Source organism: Orcinus orca, chromosome 18, assembly GCF_937001465.1.
Source record: "Orcinus orca chromosome 18, mOrcOrc1.1, whole genome shotgun sequence".
NCBI lineage: Eukaryota > Metazoa > Chordata > Mammalia > Artiodactyla > Delphinidae > Orcinus > Orcinus orca.
The window spans coordinates 25,199,208-25,220,347 of record NC_064576.1 but is presented as its reverse complement, the minus strand read 5'-3'; the positions used below and the strand labels follow the sequence as shown (position 1 = coordinate 25,220,347).

The window sequence follows — 21,140 nt, the reverse complement described above, 5'->3', positions numbered from 1 at the left end:
GGGGCTAGGACTTCAACATATAAATTTGGGGGGGGGGACACAAACATCTAGTCCATAACAAATAGAGACACAATGGAACCAATAATTATGACATAGGAGGTCACCTCCAAAAGGGGGTTGTTGAGATGGAGATACCAAACATGGCTCACACCTTCTAGAGGCTTGTTTGAGATAAAGTTAAAGCGAAAGACACATAAAGTATCGGGGGATTTTTTTTAGGATGAGGGAGATTTTATTATATTTAAAAACTTCAGAGAAGGAGAGCAAGAGTAGGTTGCAGTTGTACCAGTGATGGGAAAAAAGTGATGAAGCCAAATAACGCAGCAGATGGGAAAGTGTAAGATGAATTACACAGGTGAACAGCTTAGTTTTAAACAAGAAAAAGGATAACTTCTTCTCTAAGACTGTAAAAGAAAACATATATAGAAGTGTAGATACATTTGTAAAGTTGGGGTGGAAGTTTGAAACAGTTCAAATATTGACCACGTTTTCTCCAAGACAATTTTCTTTGAATAGAGTAGAGGAAGGTATTTGAATAGGAGACTTGTGGGAAAATTTTAACATTTGAAATAACTTTTGAGGAAGTAGGAGAGAAAACTGCTTAAAGGAAATAAAAGATTACTGAGAAGCACTGAATCCCCAGGTGAGTTGACAACCATACATTTGACAACCATACATTTACTGTCAGACAAATCTATTTACTTGGGAGAATTTCTCGAGAACTACTAAGGAGCTGTGGCATTATAGTAGTAAACTTCTAAGATTAGTAGACTAATAAATAAATATTATGTACATTTATGATTTTTGTTGTTTTTGTGGTTAACATAAATTAGAAATCCAATTTTTTTTTTCATTTGCTGCTTCTCCAACCACTTAAAATCCATTCGTCCACTTGGAGATTCTCAAAGGAACATAATTTTTAACACACCAGGGGCTCTTTCAGTTATTGTTCAACTGATAATCCATCATCCCTGTGTACACCACCTCTTGGAGAACTCTTACATCTAGATCTCTTCCCTATTCTTGCTTCAGTCTTCTATTGACAATATGCTAATGAAAAATATTGATCAATATGTTATGAATGTAAAATAAGATAAGCAAAGTCCCTTTTGCTCAGTGAAACCTCTACCAGCTGGCACTGTGATAAATAAAATTCTATCATTAGATCTGTAGTTTTAGTCCTTTCTTACGATTCAAATACAGAAGGAAATGATTACAGGTAAATGTTAATAGGTATCTGTACTGGTTTTTGTTCATTTACTTGTTTATTTGTTTTTAGATCTTTTCCCAAGAGCATATGTTTACAATGAAGAAAGGAAGAGAGCATGATACACCAGAGCAAAGCACCCATGTGTGTGTTGGGAATTGGGAGTAAGTACAGAAATGAATGAGAGCGGAGCAAGTGAACTGGAGGCCCCATGACGTTGCTTCCGTTGTAACTGCCAAAGCCATATTCAGCCGCTTCTGACAGCTATGTCTCCTCTATTCTCTAGATGGGGGCTGCTCATATAAACGAAAAAAATAAATTTGAGGTTTGAGGAAAATCAATTATAGGTTTTGTCTGGAGTCTGAGTTTGTTTAAAGAAAAGTTGAAGCTCGTGAGAGTAAATGAAGGTGGTGGCAGTATTAGAATAAAAGGGTGTGAATGCTGTCAGAGCATTTTTAGGCACTGGGAAATACAGATAAGCGGCTTAGGAAGGTGCTAAAATTTGGAGACAAATTTGGAAATCATTCACATCGAAATGATCTCTGTTGTTCAGGTGATGGATTCATGTATTATTTACTCCTGGAATGGGAGGAATGCTAAAAATCAAAATGCACTTTAACACTGCGACTGAGAACTCAGGTCTTGGACTCTGAGAGTTTGCTGCCAAATTACTGCTCCAGGAATTTCTGTGTCATTTTGGGCAAGACACTCAAAATATCTTAGGCTCAGCAGGAACACTGGTAACATGGAGATAAAAACTATTTCAGAGCTTTAGTTGAGGATTAAGTGGGATAATGCATGTAAAGGGATGAGCAGATGCCTGACATTTACTATGTCCTCGACAAGTGTTACTTAATATTACTATGAATGTTATCATTATTAGCTTATGTACAAAAATTGGCAGGCTTGCCTTTCACCAGTTGTTGGTTTCTTAAACAACTATCAGTCACAGTCTTCTCCACTGTATACACAGAATACTTGATACAAAATAAGGGGGCTATTTAATGATTTAAAAAAAAATCAGGAAAAAGCACCTGGTGAATGTTAGTATATTCACAGTCTACAGGAAATTCAATTCAGTGAAGAAAGGAAATCCAGCATCAGTCTGGAACAACTGTCAGTCTCCAAAATTGATTTTTGTGAGTGCAGAGTGATAATCTTTTACCCGAGTTTCTTAGAGCGAAAGCTTTACAAGGGGGCTGTCTGATAGTTAAGTCCGTTTTAAAAGATATTTCTGTAAACACGCTAAAGTGCTTCCTGTCTCAGACTAGTTCTTGCCGAATGACAGGGCACTATTCAGCATGATGCCTGGAGCTGAAAATGCAGGAAGCTATAGCTCGTTCTTAATGAATAAATCCTGTGTGTTCCTGCTGTCACTTCTGCTAACGCTTTTGTAGAAGCCAAGGCTGGTGCTGCGGTAAACTATCAATAATTAGGACCAAGCGGGTCGGCTATTTTAGTATCTTGACATAGCAGAAACATCTGTTCCTGTATATACTTCTTTTAAAGCACTGAAGTACAACTTGGAAAAAATTAGTTCCTAGAATGTATCATGTTTTTTCAACCAGTGTTTCCTCATGTGAGGAAATAAAACATCCATAAAACAAACTATTTTTGAATAAAATAAAGATAACCCTGTCGTGAGAGGTATTTAATTCTTAAATTATTTATTAACATTGGTTTGAATGTCTTATATTTCAAACTTTATTAGCTGCCATAACAATCTTGGCAATGTATCTACAATATTAGTAGGAAAAAAAGGAGAAATGAGCTGGGAACAAAGAAAAGTAAAAGGGGAAAAAATTTAAGTGCTTTATCTTTTCAGAAAGAATCTAAACTAACCACTCCAGTTTGGAAGGGAAACAGGTTATTATTAAGGAATGTACAAATCAAACACATGCTTAGCAGTTTACATTAATTTTATATAAATCTAGGTGAATTTTATACACATTCATTTTATATAAGCAGTTACAGTTCCCCTTTAAAGACAGAGATGGAAAACAGTAACTAAACACACTTGCCCTCTCATTTTAAAATAACTTTTAATGCTTACTCTTATTCTATTCAAAGTCATGAGTTTAGCCAGTGTTTGCTTTAATTCTTTTTTTGTTTGTTTTTGTTTTTTTTCTGCGGTACGCGGGCCTCTCACTGCTGTGGCCTCTCCCGTTGCGGAGCACAGGCTCCGGACGCGCAGGCTCAGCGGCCATGGCTCACGTGCCCAGCCGCTCCGTGGCATGTGGGATCTTCCCGAACCGGGGCACGAACCCGTGTCCCCTGCATCGGCAGGCAGACTCTCAACCACTGCGCCACCAGGGAAGCCCTGCTTTAATTCTTAAATGCACCGAAAACTTTTTCTTCACTTAGGTAGTGTCTGCACATTTTGGGAAATTTTGGCTTTGACACAGATTTTTTTCATACAAAAACTTTCATTAAATAGATGTAACTGTGAAGCAAGCACTACACTTTTTATGAGCATACTTGAACCAATAATCATGTGATTCGTATCCTAAGGAAACTCTATTATTAAAGATAAGACAGGAGAATTCATTTTTACAATAAAGTGTGAGAATAGCTAGGTTAAAGGCATTTACAGGATATGAGGTGAGCACAGAACAGAGGCAGTTAAATCATGTATTAAAGTAAAATTAGAATAGCTCAGATAGCAGAGTAACAGGATATTAAACTAGAGTGTTAGGCACAGTCCTGATCACAGATGGCCTTGCGAGTTAAATGAAAGCACTTGAATTTTGACTAGAAAGCTGAAGGAGGCAGTAAAGAATTTTAATTAGAACTAATGGGTGATCAGATACGCACTTTTAGAAAGTTTACTCCTACTTGGGGGTAGAGGGTAGACATGAGAATGATGAGGTTGGAGGTCAGAGGCCAGTTAGCAGGTTGTTGCTCTAGGTAAATAATAAAGTAAGCCCCTCCCCCACCCAGCCTCCTCCTCCCGACCTTGAGGTCGAGAAGGTAGATGAGATCCCTAAGGCTCAGGCCGTCTGGCCTGGTGGCGACACGATTCCTTTGCAAGGAAATCCCAGCCAAAATCATTTATGAGGATGACCAGTGTCTTGCTTTCCATGACATTTCCCCTCAAGCCCCAACACATTTTCTGGTGATACCCAAGAAACATATATCCCAGATTTCTGCAGCAGAAGATGACGATGAATGTCTTCTTGGATATTTAATGATCATTGGCAAGAAATGTGCTGCTGATCTGGGCCTGAAGAAGGGTTATTGAATGGTGGTGAATGAAGGTTCAGATGGGGGACAGTCTGTCTATCATGTTCATCTCCATGTTATTGGAGGTTGGCAGATGAATGGGCCTCCTGGTTAAGCATGTTGTAGGGATAATTTTCCCTTCTCTATGCAGTGATCAGGCCTGCAAGTTCCAATATGCAAAACAATACCTTTTTTTTTTGCCTGTGTATGGAGAGATTGCAGAATAATTTAAAAAACCCATACATAATAAAAGACATTGTTGCATGGTCTGAAAAAAAAATAAAGTATGAATTTCTGGGTTAATGTGGTGGTTTATAATGAGAGAAGACTTGTACAGAAGTTGACTATATATTTGAGAGATCCTTAAAGTATAAACTCATAACTCCTTGGTAATGTGGGTGGTGAGGAAGAAGGAGAAGATATGAATAAACCCTGTATTTCCCAAATTAAATCTTCCTTAAGAATAGAGAGAAACGTCATTGACAAGAATTATTGAATATTTTCTGTATGCCATAAGTGGGATTGTAAATAATATTCAATATTTAAATATGTATGTATTCATGTGGCTTTGAGCGCAAAAATTAAGAACAGTGTTCTAGTTGCCTGTGACTGCTATAATGAACTGCCACAAACTTAGTAACTTAAAACCATAGAAAGTTTCTATCTTAACAATTCTGGAGTCCAAAATTCTAAGATCAGTACCATTGGACTGAAATCAAGGTATTGGCAGGGCCATGCTCCCTCTGGAGGATCCAGCTAAGGGGCTGTTCATTGCCTATTCCAGTTTCTGGTGGCTGCTGTCATTTCTTGGCTTGTGGCCACCTCATTCCAATCTTCAAAGCCACCATCTTCTCATCGCTCTCTGTTCTACTTTCACATCACCTTCTTCTTTTGTCTGTGAAATATCATCTTGCCTCTCTCTTATAAGGACACTTGTGATTGCATTTAGGACCTACCCAATAATCCACAATAATATCCCCATCTCAAATCCGTAAGATCCCAGGGATTAGGACCTAATGTTCCTGGAGGTCGGTATTCAGCCTACTAAAATTCCTACTGATGTAAGTCAAAACAGTAAAATGCAAAGATTAGCTATATTCCTCTGTTTCAAACAAAAATTAACAATTGATAAACTTTGAAAAGAAAGAGACTAACTTTTGAGAAATATTGTATGACTCCATTTGTATGAGGTCCCTAGAGTGGGCAGATTCATAGAGACACAAAGTAGAATAGATGTTATTGAGGGCTGGGGAAGGGATATGGAGAGTTACAGTTGAGTTATAGTTTAATGGGTACAGAGCTTCCGTTTGGGAAGATGAAAAAGTTCTGAAAATAAATAGTGAAGATGGTTGTACGACATTGTGAATGTACTTAATCATACTGAATTATATACTTAAAATGGTAAATATTATGGTATTTATATTTTACCACAATTTTTAAAAAGTTAGAAAAAAATGTGCTCTGCCTTATAAAAAACTTCTGACCCAAGAAGGTCAGAGGTCACAGGTACAAGCTTGTGATTAGGAGTGACTTACTTCTCCCACTGCCCCCTTGACTGAACCTGTAGTGTCACCAACATTACCCTAAATGCATGTTTTGAGAGTTGCTTCCCTGCAAGAGGCCTTGGGGGCCAGGTGGAGGTGGCTGCATAACTTCAAGACAAAATAATGAGCGGAAACAAAAAATAAAACAAAATAAGATAACAAAGAACAAAAATTCTTTACCACTCCAAATGAGCTGCAAAACAAGTTTCAAAAACACGTGAAAAAATATGACCATAAGAAAACTGTCCATCAGTTGGATGAATTTTAAAATGTAGAACAAACTGGGTGGTGGGAGAAGGTTTAAAATAAATATGTTCAGAGGATTTATACTTCTGACCTTGAGGTAGTAACGGGTGCTGGATTTACATCTTCTCTTTTAAGAATAAGAAAAGAGATAAAAAATATGACACACTAGTTTCCAGACACTGGATAATAAACAGCAAAAGAGAGTGATCCTTGAAGAAAGGAAAGTAATCGACATAGGTGACCACTACAAATGCCCCAGCATACGACAGTTTTCAGAATGCAGTGAAGGCAGGGGAAAATCAAACAGAGCCTGGTTGTCTCATGGAGGTAAAGATCAGAGTTTGGGTAGATCAACTAGCTCGAATTTGGGGGCAGCATAACAGAGAAAAAGGAACTACATCAACAAGGCACTGAAGATCTTCAGAGAGGGCCTCTTGAATTCTGGGGCAAGTACTGATCTACAAATGTGAGAGAGAACTATTCAGGGCCAAAGGGTGGGGTGGAGGGCAACCCAAATGTATAAAACAGGAGGGCAAACAATTCCCTTCATAACATTTGGGTATAAGGTAGAGGCCTCAGAAATGTATCACCTGACCTGCTCATGAAAAATCTATGCAAACCAGAAGGCAATCAAATAATACCTTTGAGATACTGAAAGGGGGAAAAAACTGTCAACCTAGACAGTTTACACACTTAGTAAAAATATCTTTCAAAATTGAAAGTGAAATAAAGAGTATTAAGGCCCTCCAGGAAAGGTAACTATTTGGGTAAGAGACAAGAAAAATAAGAGTAAATTAACCATGATGTCACAGAAATCAGGAAAAAATAAAGGTGAGAGCAGAGATCAGTGAAAAAAAAAACAAACTGAAAAACATTAGAGAAAAACTAGTAGTTCTTAACTCTGGTTCTCTGAATAAATGAATACAATTGATAAAATATGTACTCCTAATGATCAAGAAAACAGGAGATAACACATTATCAATGTCAGGAATGAAAGAGGTCACATAGCTAGAAACTCTATAGATATCAATAAAAAGAAAAAACTAAGGGAACATTATAAACAATTTTAAGCCAATAAATTTTGCAACTGTATAAATCCTTTGAAAGAAGTGAACTATCAAATGTCACTCAAGAATGCAAAAATATGAATGTCCTCTATTACAGGCTAAATTGTGTTGTCATCCAACCTCCCCTCCAAATTTATGTTGAAGCTGTAACCCCCAGTACTCAGAATGTGACTGCATTGGGAGACAGGGCCTTTAAGGAGGTCATTATGTTTAAAATAAGGTTGTGAGGGTGGGCCATAATCCAATCTGACTGGGGTTGTTATAAGAAAAGGAAATTTGGACATACAAAGAGACACCAGGTGCTTGGACACACAGAGAAAAGACCCTGTGAGGACACAGTGAGAACGTGACCATCTGCAAGCCAAGGAGAGAGGCCTCAAAGGAAACCAAACCTGCAAACACCTTGATCTTGGACTTCCACCCTCCAGACCGTGAGAAAATAAACCTTCTGTTGTTTAAGCCACCCAGTGTGGTATTTTGTTATGACTACGTAGTCCTAGCAAATTAGTACAGCTTCAGATCTATTTAAATTAATTAAATCCTTCTGATTAAAAATACTCCAGGATCAGGTAGCTTCACTTGTAAATTCTTTCAAATATTTAAAGATTAATTGATACTAATTCTACACAAAATCTTCCAGAAAGCAGAAAAGATGGGAACACCTTGCAATGCATTTTATGAGGCCAGCATTACTCTGATACCAAAACCAGACAAAATCATTCTTGAAAAAGAAAAATTTCAATTTAATATCTTTCATGAATATAAACACAAAGTCCTTAAAAACATTTCAGGAAATCAAATCTACAGATAAATAAAAAGATATTGTGAAAGGCAGAATGATGGCTCCCACAAATGTCCATGTCCCAATCTCTGGGAACTATTAACATGTTACTTTACATAGCAAAAGAAAGTTTGTAAATTAAGAATCTTAAAGTGGGGAAACGATCTTGGATTATCCAGGTATGCCCAATGTAACCACATGGGCCCTTAAGAGGGAAAGAGGGAGACAAAAGAGAGAGGGGGGAGATGTGACTACATAGGGATGATCAGAGAAATGCAAAGTTGCTGGCTTTGAAGATGGAGGATGGGGGACACAAGCTAAGAAATGTGGATGGCCTCTCAAAGCTGGACAAGGTAAGGAAACAGATTCTCCCTCAAAGCCTCCAGACAGGTACATAGCTCTGCCAACACCTTGATTTTAGCCTAGTAAGCCCTGTGTCAAACTTCTAACCTACAGGCTATAATAATTTGCATTGTTTTAAGCCAGTGAATTTGTGGAATTTGTTTAGAGAAATAATAGGGATTTTTATTATATTCAAATAGGATGCATGCCAGGAATGTTTACAGACTAAACGCAACAACAATAGCAACTAAAACATAATCACCTCTACAGATACAAAGAAAGTATTTGATGATGTTAACACCCACTCAAAACAAAACTTCTAACAAACGAGAAATACGTCTACTAAAAACCTGCAGCCATTGTTATACTTGTTGGTAAAATATTGATTTTTTTTAACCCCAAGATCGAGAACAAGGCCAGGATGCTCACGCTCACCACATCTAATCACCATTGCACTGGATCCTAGTCAGTGCAAAAATACAAGAAAGAAAAAAAGAAAAAAATCATATACTTTTAATAGATGACGACATTTATGTAATGCTAAATAATTTGTTTACAGAACTAAAAAGCTAATGTAGCAAAGCTACAGAAAACAAGTTCATATATAAAATTGACTTGAATTACTATATATTACTGATGAACAGTTGGAAATTAAATTGTTTCAAAAACAATACACTGAAAAAATGAAAAAAATAAATATTAAAGGTAGCCAAAGAAATGGAAATAAAGTGACATAATCACTGAATGAAAGTTTTTATTCGAAAGATGTATTCCATATTTTATGGAACAGAATAGATATTTCAGGAAAAAGAACCATTTACATATGAAAAGACACAATAAGAGGTAAAAGGCAAGAAAAAATTTAAAATATTTTTAATATCTAGAGTATGTATAGTTACACACACACACATAACTGCATACAAATCAATAGGAAAAAAGCAACAAGGAAACTCAATACAAAGTTGGGAAAATGACACCAACAGGCATCATTTGTACAAAGTTGGGAAAATGACACCAACAGGCATCATTTGTAAAAAAAAAAAAAATTATAGAAAATAAGACCAATAAACACAGGATAAAATATCTCATACTACTGGTAAACAGGTAATACAAATTAAAGTAATGTGATACTTTATCATATTCATTTGATAGGTAAAACAAAAAATATCTGGCATGTAGGTAAAGCAATAATAATTTCTATGAATTGTTGATTGAGTGATTGTCAATATCTTGTAAATTTAGAGGTTGTTTACATTGTAACTTTTAGCTTTCTACTTTTAGATATAAAACCTAGATCCCAAGGCTCTAGCATATGTGCAAAAAAAAAAAAAAGCCATGTACATGATTATTCAGTAAAATCTCAGTTTGTTTTTTTAATATATAAATTAATTAATTAATTTATTTTTGGCTGCGTTGGGTCTTTGTTTCTGTGCGAGGGCTTTCTCTAGTTGCGGCAAGTGGGGGCCACTCTTCATCGCGGTGTGTGGGCCTCTCACTGTTGCAGCCTCTCGTGTCGCGGAGCACAGGCTCCAGACACGCAGGCTCATTAGTTGTGGCTCACGGGCCTAGTTGCTCCACGGCATGTGGGATCTTCCCAGACCAGAGCTCAAACCCGTGTCCCCTGCATTGGCAGGCAGATTCTCAACCACTGTGCCACCAGGAAAGCCCCCTCAGTTTGGTTTTAATAGTGAAAAATTGTAATCATCTAGATGTCCATCAACAGCAGAAAGGATAACTGATGTGCAATGTATTAATATAACGCAATGTAAAATAATTTAAATGAGTGAACTAGCAGTATGTATATGAACATGGACAAATTTTAGAGGTATAATTTTTAGTGCCAAAAAGCAAAATGAATAATAATTTATACAATATACTATTCTATAAGTTTAAAAATATTCAAAATAAAACTCAGTATTGTTTATGGCTATATAAATGTAGTATAGTAAAAGTATAAAAAATTTTCATCAGAATGAAAATCACCAAATTCAGATTACTGAATACCTCAGAGGAGAGATGGAGGGAAGTAAAATCAGGGAGGGATAAACAAAAGATGAAAATAGATTCAAAACAACTAGGGCAAAATGTTAAGGTATCCTGATCCTGGGTGGGTTTATAAAATAAAGTTTATAATATTTTTCTTTACACTTCTCAGTATGTTTGAATTATTTAATGATAAGATAGACCATATAAAAGAGAAACTGCTATTATCTTTATCAAGTAGCTTAAGGTTGACTTTCTTTATCTTACTAATAATGTACTAATTCATGAGTTCACAGTTAAATGAGACAGCACTGCACGACAGTTAAACCTGTTCATATCCAATGTACTGTTTTTACCGTTATATGAAATAGGTTTCACTGAGAGTTGGTTCAACTGTAAAATTATAGCCGTTGAGGATAAAGAACTATATCGGATTGTATTAAACCTAAGTCATACTTTGTGTGCATAACCTTTTGCCAGCTGCCTATCTCCATTTCCTCTGACTTTAGCACCCTCTTCAGACAGCAGTTCTGAACGTTTCTTTGAAAGCCCAGAAACTTGTTTTCCTGGCACATGAGACAAGAGAATCTGTTTACATGTGGATGACTTATTGACAATTATTTTAATATCACTTATAAAAATTCCTTTGTGGATCTATGTCTTTATCTGAACCAAGCTTCCGCTATCCTGGTAATTCCAATGCTGAGATGGAAAGCCTCTGTTAAATTGTGAAAGCACATCTGAATGCTATCCTCAACATAAAAATAATTGTTGGTAAGTTCTTGTTCCAGAAACCAAAAGATAGTCCATGTGGAATATGTATGTTTAGTTGCCTATGAAATGACTTACTGTACTGAATCAGTTAAGGAATGTAACAATGGGTTTTAACAAAATGTAAGGTTGCTATACTTGTTTCATTTGATGCCCAGTGATTCTATTATGTTCCTTAATAGTTTGGAAATCTGGGTTTTAATATTCTCTTTATTTCCTTACTCTGGGACTTTAAATCTCTAAACTGGGGGCAATAATATTTACCTGATTTCAGAAAGCTTTGTAGTGTTTTGATATCTCTGATTCTCTCATAATAATAATCTTCCTTTTTTAAAAAGGAGAAATGAAGCAGAAACATAAAAAAGTGTTGTCTAGGCATTCATGAAGAATTTGGCTGTCTTGACTTTTCATTTAATTATATACCTTAAAATTAATCTCTTATTTGGGCACATTTTAACAGGTTTTAAACCATTAAGAAGATCCTATTTCCCTGGAGAAAAGATGATTTTGAAACTTAATTGCAATAGGTTTAACAATACAGAAGTCCTATCTAATATATATTTTTAAAACCCTTGAAAATTAATGTGCCATTTCATTCACACATCTGGATCTATATTTCAGAGAAGTGCAAATATCTCAAAATAAAACATATTAACATAACATTCTATCACTTTGGAGAAAGGCAACTCTAATCCATAAATTCAGGAACAAAAAAAATCCATTGGTCTACCCTTATACAAACAACTATTTGAGGTAGGGTTTTCAAGGCGGCAAAAACTCAAAAATTGAGCCAGCTGTTTCAATAACCTAAATAGACTGATTTTTGGGTCTTTGTAGTGAAACAGAAATCAGGTAAATTTTTCATGACTTGAGATTCCTTTACAATCTTTGCTGCATCCAATTACTGACAGCTGTTATTCAATCACACATCACATTATAAATTCATACCTTCCATTCCACAATCAAAATCAGTACCACAGGAGATGAAATGAAAGAAGAACTTGCTGTATAAAAAAATAATAAAATTCAAAAAAAAAACCATTAAAAAAAAAAAAGAATCTACTTTACATCTAGGTCTGTTTCAACCACAGCCTCATGCCAATAAATGAATATTAATTTCCCATCAAGTGAAAGTGATATTCTGTATGTTAACACGTATGAGAGAAGCCATAATTTGGAAATCATTTATTAGTGTAAAGCTTTGGAAATTATGAATGATGCCCTTTTCAGTGCCATATGAACTGGCAGTCTTATGCTTTTTCTAGGCCTATCTTTGTGCCAAGTCATAGGCTAGAGGCCTCCTACCTAATGTTTGATCAAATCCTCTGACTGTCATCCTAGGTGATAATACAGGATTAGTGAATCTCAAGAAGCCTCAGAAACTACCCCAGAGATTTCAAGGTGTGGGGATAAGGGTTACCCAGAGGGGTCTTCAACACATTGCCCCCTGATGAAATGTGTCCTCACTGGAGCCAGATGGAATCTGTCCTCTGGAACCCTCAGTTTTAGGGAAAGAGCTAATGCAATAGGGAGAGCCACGCTATTTTCAAATTTAAAACATGTGGTTTTTGTTTTGTTTTTTTGCTTCAGTCCAAGGCTGTTGTCAAAGAAATAAGCTTCTCTCAGGGCTTCAACAACACTGACCTGTGATCAGGAGTTCTTTACTGCTGTCTTTCTCTGTCACTAGTGCAAGTCTACCTGTGGGCCTCATCTGTCTCCTTATCTACCCACCCAGTGAAAACTGGCAGTGTCCTCGGGCAGGGACAGAGGCCCTGTAGGTAACCCCAAGCCTGATCCCTGATGTTAAGAGCAAACCGTTGACTTTGTCAGACTGATATCCCAGCCCCTCCCAAACACTGAAGCTCCATGCAGAAGGCTAAGTGAAGGCATGCCTTGCTTCTTCAGGTACTGTATTTGTGGTTTACTAGAATATAACTCTAGGTAAATCAAACTTAAAAACATTTTTGTTCTTGTTGTTGCAAACAATCATTTTCTTTTTAAAATCATACTTAATGTTATAGATCACTTGACTAGTTTTGCCTAGCTTAGAGAAAAATCATTTTCTTGGGATGCAGTTAAGCCGCTTCTGTGTTTATTTCTGTGATACGTAAATCCTTCCCAGTCCATCTGAGAAAGCACTAGCTATGCTATCTATGCCCTTTCTCAAGGAAACAGTTCCTAGTAAATCCATAGCCATGCAGGTAGGAATAGGACACCTGTTAGGAAATCAGATTTCAGGTTAAACCCACTGATACCTGAACACAAATGTGTGCAATAGTCAAGCACCATCAAACGGCACACAGACAGTTTTTGGAGTAAGGAGTCATTCGAACGTGGGGCATCGGAAGCAGTCATGTAGGAAAGGGTTTATTTGTAAAAGGTAATTGGCTTTGAGACTGGTATTTTGGGCACTTGGCTCCTAATATGTAGTAAAATTAAACAGAGTTTTTAAAAATTCAGTGAATATGGGCTCTACCCAGGACTTACAGAATCAATATTTCTGAAGTTGAGACTCAGGATCTGTGTTTCAAAATACTACTCTAACAACTTTGATGCCTAGACAAAGTTGGGAAACCACTGACCAAATACTGAATGTAGAAGATAATCTCATTGTCATCAAAACCAGGAGAGTAAAGAACAATTCTCATCACAGTCCTAAGAAAGTACTTCCTAGAAGTCAGTTGCATTACAGCAGTTGTATCTCCTGGATTTCTAGAATGTACATGGGCCAAAGTTAGAATAATTAGGAGATTTATTGCATTTTTGTATTTAAAAATTAATTTTTATCAAGCACAGAAAAATTTTAAATGTATCAACAATAAATGTAGCAGTTAAAATAACAGCAAGAATCAACACTTACAGAGTGTTTACTTTGTGCCAATAACACACTCGAAGAACCTCAAGGGTCAGAGTTGCCATACAGGAGAATCCAGAAAATAGCAAGAGAGAATCTGGATTAGTCCAAATAAAAATGATTACTTTTGCTTTTCCTGATTGTGCATATAATTTTTTTTCTCAAGTCCATTAGTGAAATGTTTGTTAGTTAACAATAGAGCTATTCTGTAAAAGCCTAATATATCATTTAGTTTCTCTATACCTACATTAGTTCTAAGTAATGGTTTCCTCATGATTAGCTTAACCTCCTTACAAAATGATCAAAATCCCCAACAGGTCTTTATTAAAGAGAGTTATTTAACTGTAGTTAACTTCCTGGGCAATTTAATCATGTACAGATATCTAAATATAGAGAAGCAGATAAGCGTGTTTCTTACAAAATGGTTTCTGATCACTGCCCATTATCAATTCAGTGTTTAATATGGATAAAGAGCCCTCAGTGCTCCCCAAGGGGCCATTGCATTTCCACCTGTCCCCTTCCATCCCTCAGAAATATCAGGCATTTTGAAATGGTTCTTGCTTCTTCTCATGCATAGTTCCAACAGGATTACTAAAGACCTCAATTTATATGCCTTATGTATAAAAAGTATAGGTTGATGCATTTGTCATTACGTCGTTTATTTTCACAATATTCCAAAGAAATAAGGAATGACACAGAGGGTGATGAATATGTGGAGGATAACAATGATGATGATGATGATTGCAAAAGGGGTAGAGAGGGAGGAAGAAGAAAAGATAATGATGGTGAAAAAAAAGGAAAGAGGAGCACAATGTAAGAACTTTTGTTTATTGATTGGTTATTGTGAGCCAGGTTCAAAGCCAAGCATGTTATATAATCTATGAAGTAGGCACTCAATTACTCCCTTTGCTGTATGCAAAACCGTTTATGTGATTTGCTCTAATCAAAAGATAAAAAGAGAGACGCTAGAACTCAAACCCAGGTCTGCCCAATTCTCTAGTGCAAGTTTATGAGAATTATATACTTTTGAAAAAATTGATGAATAGAAGCAGGCTGAAAAAAAATCTTAGTTCGAAAAAAATCATACAGCAATAATCTCAGGTCTCAGGCTGCACAAAGGAATTCTAGCTATCTGCAAATATGTTCTCCTTCTATGACATTTAATGACAAAGGGAATGGAGAGCTTACCTGATAAATACTCATTTAACTGCTTTTTCAGAAGAGTGAGTGTATGTCAACTTTACTGAAAATTTTAATCCCATGAATAAAAAGATATATTTTATGTTTTTATTCATGTAACATTAAAAGTGTTAATACTAAAATCAAGACTGTGAGACTAAAATTTCATTATGTTGTGTGGAAAGGCATTACGATTTAAAGTTAAAAATGAGAAGAGTATCAATATTACAGCCTATTGAGTGATGATTTTAATTTAAAAAAACAGTACTAATAATTTAAATTTTAAATATGCTATAGAGGAAGTCATTACAAAGCTTCGTGTTTGTTTATACCCAAAGGGTTAGGTATACTTACTAGGTACGCATTTAACACATATTAAAAAAAAGAGATCTGAGATTCCTTTAAGAATCAATTTTTCCAAAAATCACCTCTGTGATACAGATAAGCCTCCCCCACCCCCCAAATAGCTCTAGTATGGTATCATTAAAAAGGAAATAGATCTTATGTTCAAACTTTTTATTTCTCAATTTCCATTAAAAACCCCCAATTATATTGTCCTTCCCTTAAGAGTCCACACATACATATTTTGGATGTGCTGCCTGGAGATGATGCAAGTGCTGTCAAGTTTCCTATTCTGGATTTTATTTCCTTCAGGATGAGAAATAGAAGTACATAATTTGGCAGAGAGAGAAGTGATTATCCTGTTGCTTAAGAGGCAAATGTTTTAGTGATGTGCAAAATAAAAAGCATTACAAATGCCAAGTGATATGTGATGCTGTTCTAAGTGTGGGAATAAGAATATCTGGGGAAAGGAATTGTTTGTGGAGGATGAGTGGGTCTGAATAAGTGGGAGTTTGTTCCAGAAAACTAAGGTGGACAGATGGAGTTGGGGTTTGGAGCATGACTTAGGTTGAAATGTGCATCCCGAAAAATACACTGTTCCTCTATTTTTCATTTTCCTGATTCACTCCCTAACCTTGTTTTTTGTGTGCTTTTTTCTGTCCCCTGCATTTCTCTCCTGTCCTTTTCTTTGAACCATGTTTTTTTAAACTTATGCTTTAATTACTCGATTACATGACTTCTTTTTCAAAATACAAATACAACCTGAAGTGCCTCCTTTTTATACATATAGAAGATGCTATTGGCAACTTCTCATGATGATGCACTTAATGTCTGAAAAAGAATGAAACAGCAAAATGAATTGAAAGATGCCACTGCCCTTCTTGTAATCCTATTATTGTGTATTATTCTTAAACATTTCAAGTCTGGTAAATGTTTAATCGTATCTTCCCATTGTGTATTTAATTGTTAAGAAACATGTTTTTGCAACAAAAGCTTTGACTGTGAGATACTAAACATAGACTGAGAGATACTAAACATGATCAATGAATGAATGTTCTATAGCTGAGCACTGAGGGCGGGAGCAGAGAAAATTCTGAAAGGGGAACTTGCTTACGAAATATATGCCAGTTGTTTCCTAAATCATTTAAGAGTGTTTGAGTATTCCACATCGCAGTTTAAAAAGATTATAACAGTTCCATGACTTAGTAAAGCTTTTCCTACATGCAAAGAAAAAAAAAAAGATGCTATTGGACTTTAAAAGGTCCAAGCGACAGAACACTGAAGCCTGGAGCAGCTGGAGAGCCTTATCTTCCTTTGGGCTTCACTCAATATTGGCAGATTTTAGACTCAACGTGGTAAATGGGTCTGTTCTGAACAGTATATCCAAAGTGGTATACCTAGGGTGGAGTCTCCAAATGCCGTGATTTTTTTTTTCACCTTAAAGTAACTAACCTACATGTCTGAACTACTGGAAAACTAACAATTTTACAGAAGTATCAGGCTCCAGGATTTATCTTTTTATTCAAAAATATGATGTGCAAAGTCATCCATGATAGCTGATTATTCTGAGTTGCCAGGTTATATTAGAATAATTTTATTTCTTTAGTGTTTGAAAGATCCATAAATGAATAATAGGTCCTGAGATCTGTGTTAATTTGTAATTGGAGTAAACAGCTGAGCAAGCTTCTAATAGCTCACTGGCATATACTAAGAATGATCATCACCTGTATCAGCCAGTAGGCAATTTAAATGAGTATGTAATAGGAATCCCAACCCTTGCATCTTTTAAAGTTTTGGTGATCGCATTAATTATTGGTTCCCCCAGGAGTATAATACTGCTTTTAGCTTATAATTTTGAAAGGTACGGTGAATTCCAAGTACTTTCAGTGGTCAAAATTGCTCTCACTCCATGAATTGGAAAGGCAACATGGGGACTGTGCCAGTTTCTAAAATATCTGTTTCAGAGAAGTTTTTGTTTCTGGCCAGAAAGTACGGCCAATATGTAACAAAGGCTGGATTTAGCCTCCTAAGAGAAACAAATAACTGGAGAAAATAAATGGAACAATGTTTTTCAAAATATTGGACTTTAGGCAATGGAGGATAGTGACTCTTGAGAAAGAAAAAACAAAAAAAAAAACCAAATAAGGTGAGGTCTAAAATTGCCTAAGTTTACTGTCTTGAGGGAGTTTCCAGGTCACAGAGCAAGAAGGAGAAACCCGGGTAGAGCTTGGCAGGTTCCCTGAGTAGAGGAGACAGATCTAATAGTCCAGGGAGAACAAGGTAGCTCGAGCTCATAAGACAGGGTGTTGAGATAATAGAGCTGCACAGAGAATGAACTCTAGCGATCTGTAGAGGGATCCCACAAGTGTTCATCAGAGTACTGATAGTGAAAGGATGTGAAAAACTACCTGAGGCTTGGAAATGGACCAACTAAGAGGATTACAATAGAGTAACTTCAGCTTGCCAAGCTTTGGGAATAAAACCCTATTTCCACCAGTCAGACTGGAAACCCTCGCAATTCACTGAACATTTGGTAGTGTATTCAGGAGAATCTTACCCCAGTGGTGGGAAATAATTAGCCACGGACTGAGCACTACTCCAGACCCACCTATCAAATCTTAAATGTAAGACTCAAAAATCTCAAACTATTTCTCAGTAGCATAAATGTGTCCCAGAACAAAGGTTGGGAATATAGTATTACAAAAATGTCTAGCACCCAACAAGGTAAAATTAACAATGTCTAATGTCCAGTAAAAAATTATCAGGCATGAAAACATGCAGGAAAATGCAACTCATAATGAGGAGAATAAGTCGACTGAAACTGATCCCGATGTTGGAATTGGCAGACAAGGACACTAAAACAGTTATTACAACTGTATTCCATATGTTCTAAAAGCTAGAGGAAAAGTTGAGTATGTTAAGTAGTGACAGAAAAGATATGAAAATATAGCCAAACTTCTAGAGGTGAAAACTACAATGGCTGAGATGAAAAATGCACTAGATATTATTAACAGCAGACTATGCATTGCAGGAGAAATAATTAGTGAACTTGAAGATATAGCAACAGAAATTATGCAAAATGAAACATACATGGAAAAAAATGTATAATTTTAAAAATGAACAAGACATTAGTAAATTCTGGGATAATTTCAAAATTCTAATTATAATTGCAGTTGGAAGCATGAAGTTTGGCTGAGATGGGGGAAAAGGAGTAGTAGAAAAGATATTTGAAGAAATAATGATATGAAAATTACCAAATTGATTAAACTGTAAACCCACAGTTCCAAAAATCTCAACGAACTCCAAGCACAAGCAAAATGAAAAAATGCACACACACACACACACACACACACACGTGTGTGTGTGTGTGTGTGTGTGTGTGTGTGTGTATATATATATATATATATATATATATATATATAAAATTTTATCAAGGTGGATCATAATTAAATTGGCCCAAACCAGCGAGAAAGAGAAAATCATATATATAGCCAGCGGGAAACATATATTACATTTAGGAGAACAAAGATAATTTCTTGCTGGAAACAATGTTAGCAATAAAATAGTTGAGTAACATCTTTAAAGAACTGGAAAAAACCCAACTTCTCAGTCTAGAATTACATACCTAGCAAAAATATCTTTAAGAATAAAGCCAAATAGACAATAAAGGCAAAAAAATGTTTAAAGAATTTGTCATCAGCAGGCCTGAATTACAAGAAATGTTAAAGAAGTACCTCAGGAGGATGAGAAATTTTCTTCTTATTTAAGTTCATTTTAAAAATACTGAATGATTAAAACAAACACAATAACAATGTATTGTGGAGGTTATGAAAATTGTAGAAGTAAATGTATAACAACAATAGTGCAAGGACCAGGAGGGAAGGAATGGAAGTAAATTGCTGTCAGTTTCTTATACCATATGTGAAATGGCATAGGGTTGCATGAAGTCAGATGGTGAAGTTCAAAGACTTGTAAACTCTAAAAGGATGACTACAGTAACACAACATTTATAGTAAATAAAAGAAATAAAATGGACCCATGAAAAACATGAAATTAAACTAAAAGAAGGAAGTAAAAAAATGGTAAGAGAGGCTAAAAGAGGAGGAAAAATGGAACAAGGAACAGATGGGACAAACAGAAAATGAACAGGAAATTTTTAGATTTAAATCTAACCATATAAACACTATGTTAATGTAAATGAGTATTCAGCCATCAAAAATGAGAAAATCCTACCATTTGTGACAAGATGGATGGAACTTGAAGGCATTATCCTCAGTGAAATAAGTCAGACAGAGAAAGACAAACACTGTATGACTTCACTTACATGTGAAGAAGAGCAAAAGCAAAACAAAAACCAAGACCAAACTCCTAGAAAAAAAGATCAGACTTGTGGTTACCCGAGGCAGTGGGTCAGGGGAGGGGGAATTGGAGGAAGGTGGTCAAAAGGTACAAACTTCCAGTTATAAGATAAATAAGTACTAGGGAAGTAATGTACATGATGACTATGGGTAACACTCCTGTATGATATATAGGAAATTGTCAAGAGAGTAAATTTATCATCATAAGGAGACTTTTTTTCTTTTTATTGTATCTGTATGAGAAGACAGATGTTAATTGAACCCTATTGTAATTATTTCACAATATACTTAAGTCAAACCATCGTGCCATATGCCTTAAACTTACACAGTGATGTATGTCAATTATTTCTCAATAAAACTGAAAAAAAAAGAAAAAAAATGCAAATGGGATAAAAATAACAGATATTGCCAGATTGGATAAAAAAGCAAGACCCAATTATACGTGTCTAAAAGAAATCTGTGTTAAATAATAAGACACACATATGTTAATAGTAAAAGGACAAAAAATTATATGCCATGCTAACGTTAATCAAAGGAAAGTTGGAATGGCTGTATTAATAACAGATATAGTATATTTCAGAGAAAAGAATATTATCAGGGATTAAAGACATTCATTTCATAGTGATAAAGGGATGATGTACCAAACCTAAATGTTTATGTACCTAATAATAAGCTTCAAAATACATGAAAGTAAAATTGATAGAATGTCAAGGAGAAATAGAAAAATCTGTAATTACAGTCAGAGATTTTAACATGCTTATCTCAAAATTAACAAGGAGATAGAAAATCAGTGATCATGTATTGAACCTGAGCAACAATATTGAACAGATTAGCTTAACTGACAAGATAAAATACTCTATCCAAGAACAAAAAATACTCATTCTTTTTAAGTCCTCATGGAAAATTTATAAGATAATCTATATCCTGGACTATAAAACAAGTCTCAATAAATTTCAAAAAATTCAAGTTAAATACAGTATAGTTTCTGATTAAAATGAAATTAGAAATCATTAACAGAAAGATCTCTGGAAAATCTCAGACGTTTGGAAATTATATAACACACTTCTAAATAAGCCATGTTTCAAATCTATTTGAAACTGAATAGAATTTTTAAAAAAATCAAAAATTGTGGGATGTTGTTTATTCAGTACTTAAAATTGGAAGCACTAAATGCATGTATTATTATTTTAAAAAATAGTCTCAAATTAATGACCACATCTTCCACATTAAGAGTCTAGAAAACA

The 21,140-nt window shown here is 35.5% G+C and overlaps 1 pseudogene; it reads left to right on the top strand.

The window, feature by feature from the left end:
• The first annotated feature begins 1,742 nt into the window (after nucleotides 1–1,742).
• LOC117195459 (adenosine 5'-monophosphoramidase HINT1-like) lies at nucleotides 1,743–9,464 on the top strand (annotated as a pseudogene).
• The last annotated feature ends 11,676 nt before the right edge of the window (nucleotides 9,465–21,140 follow it).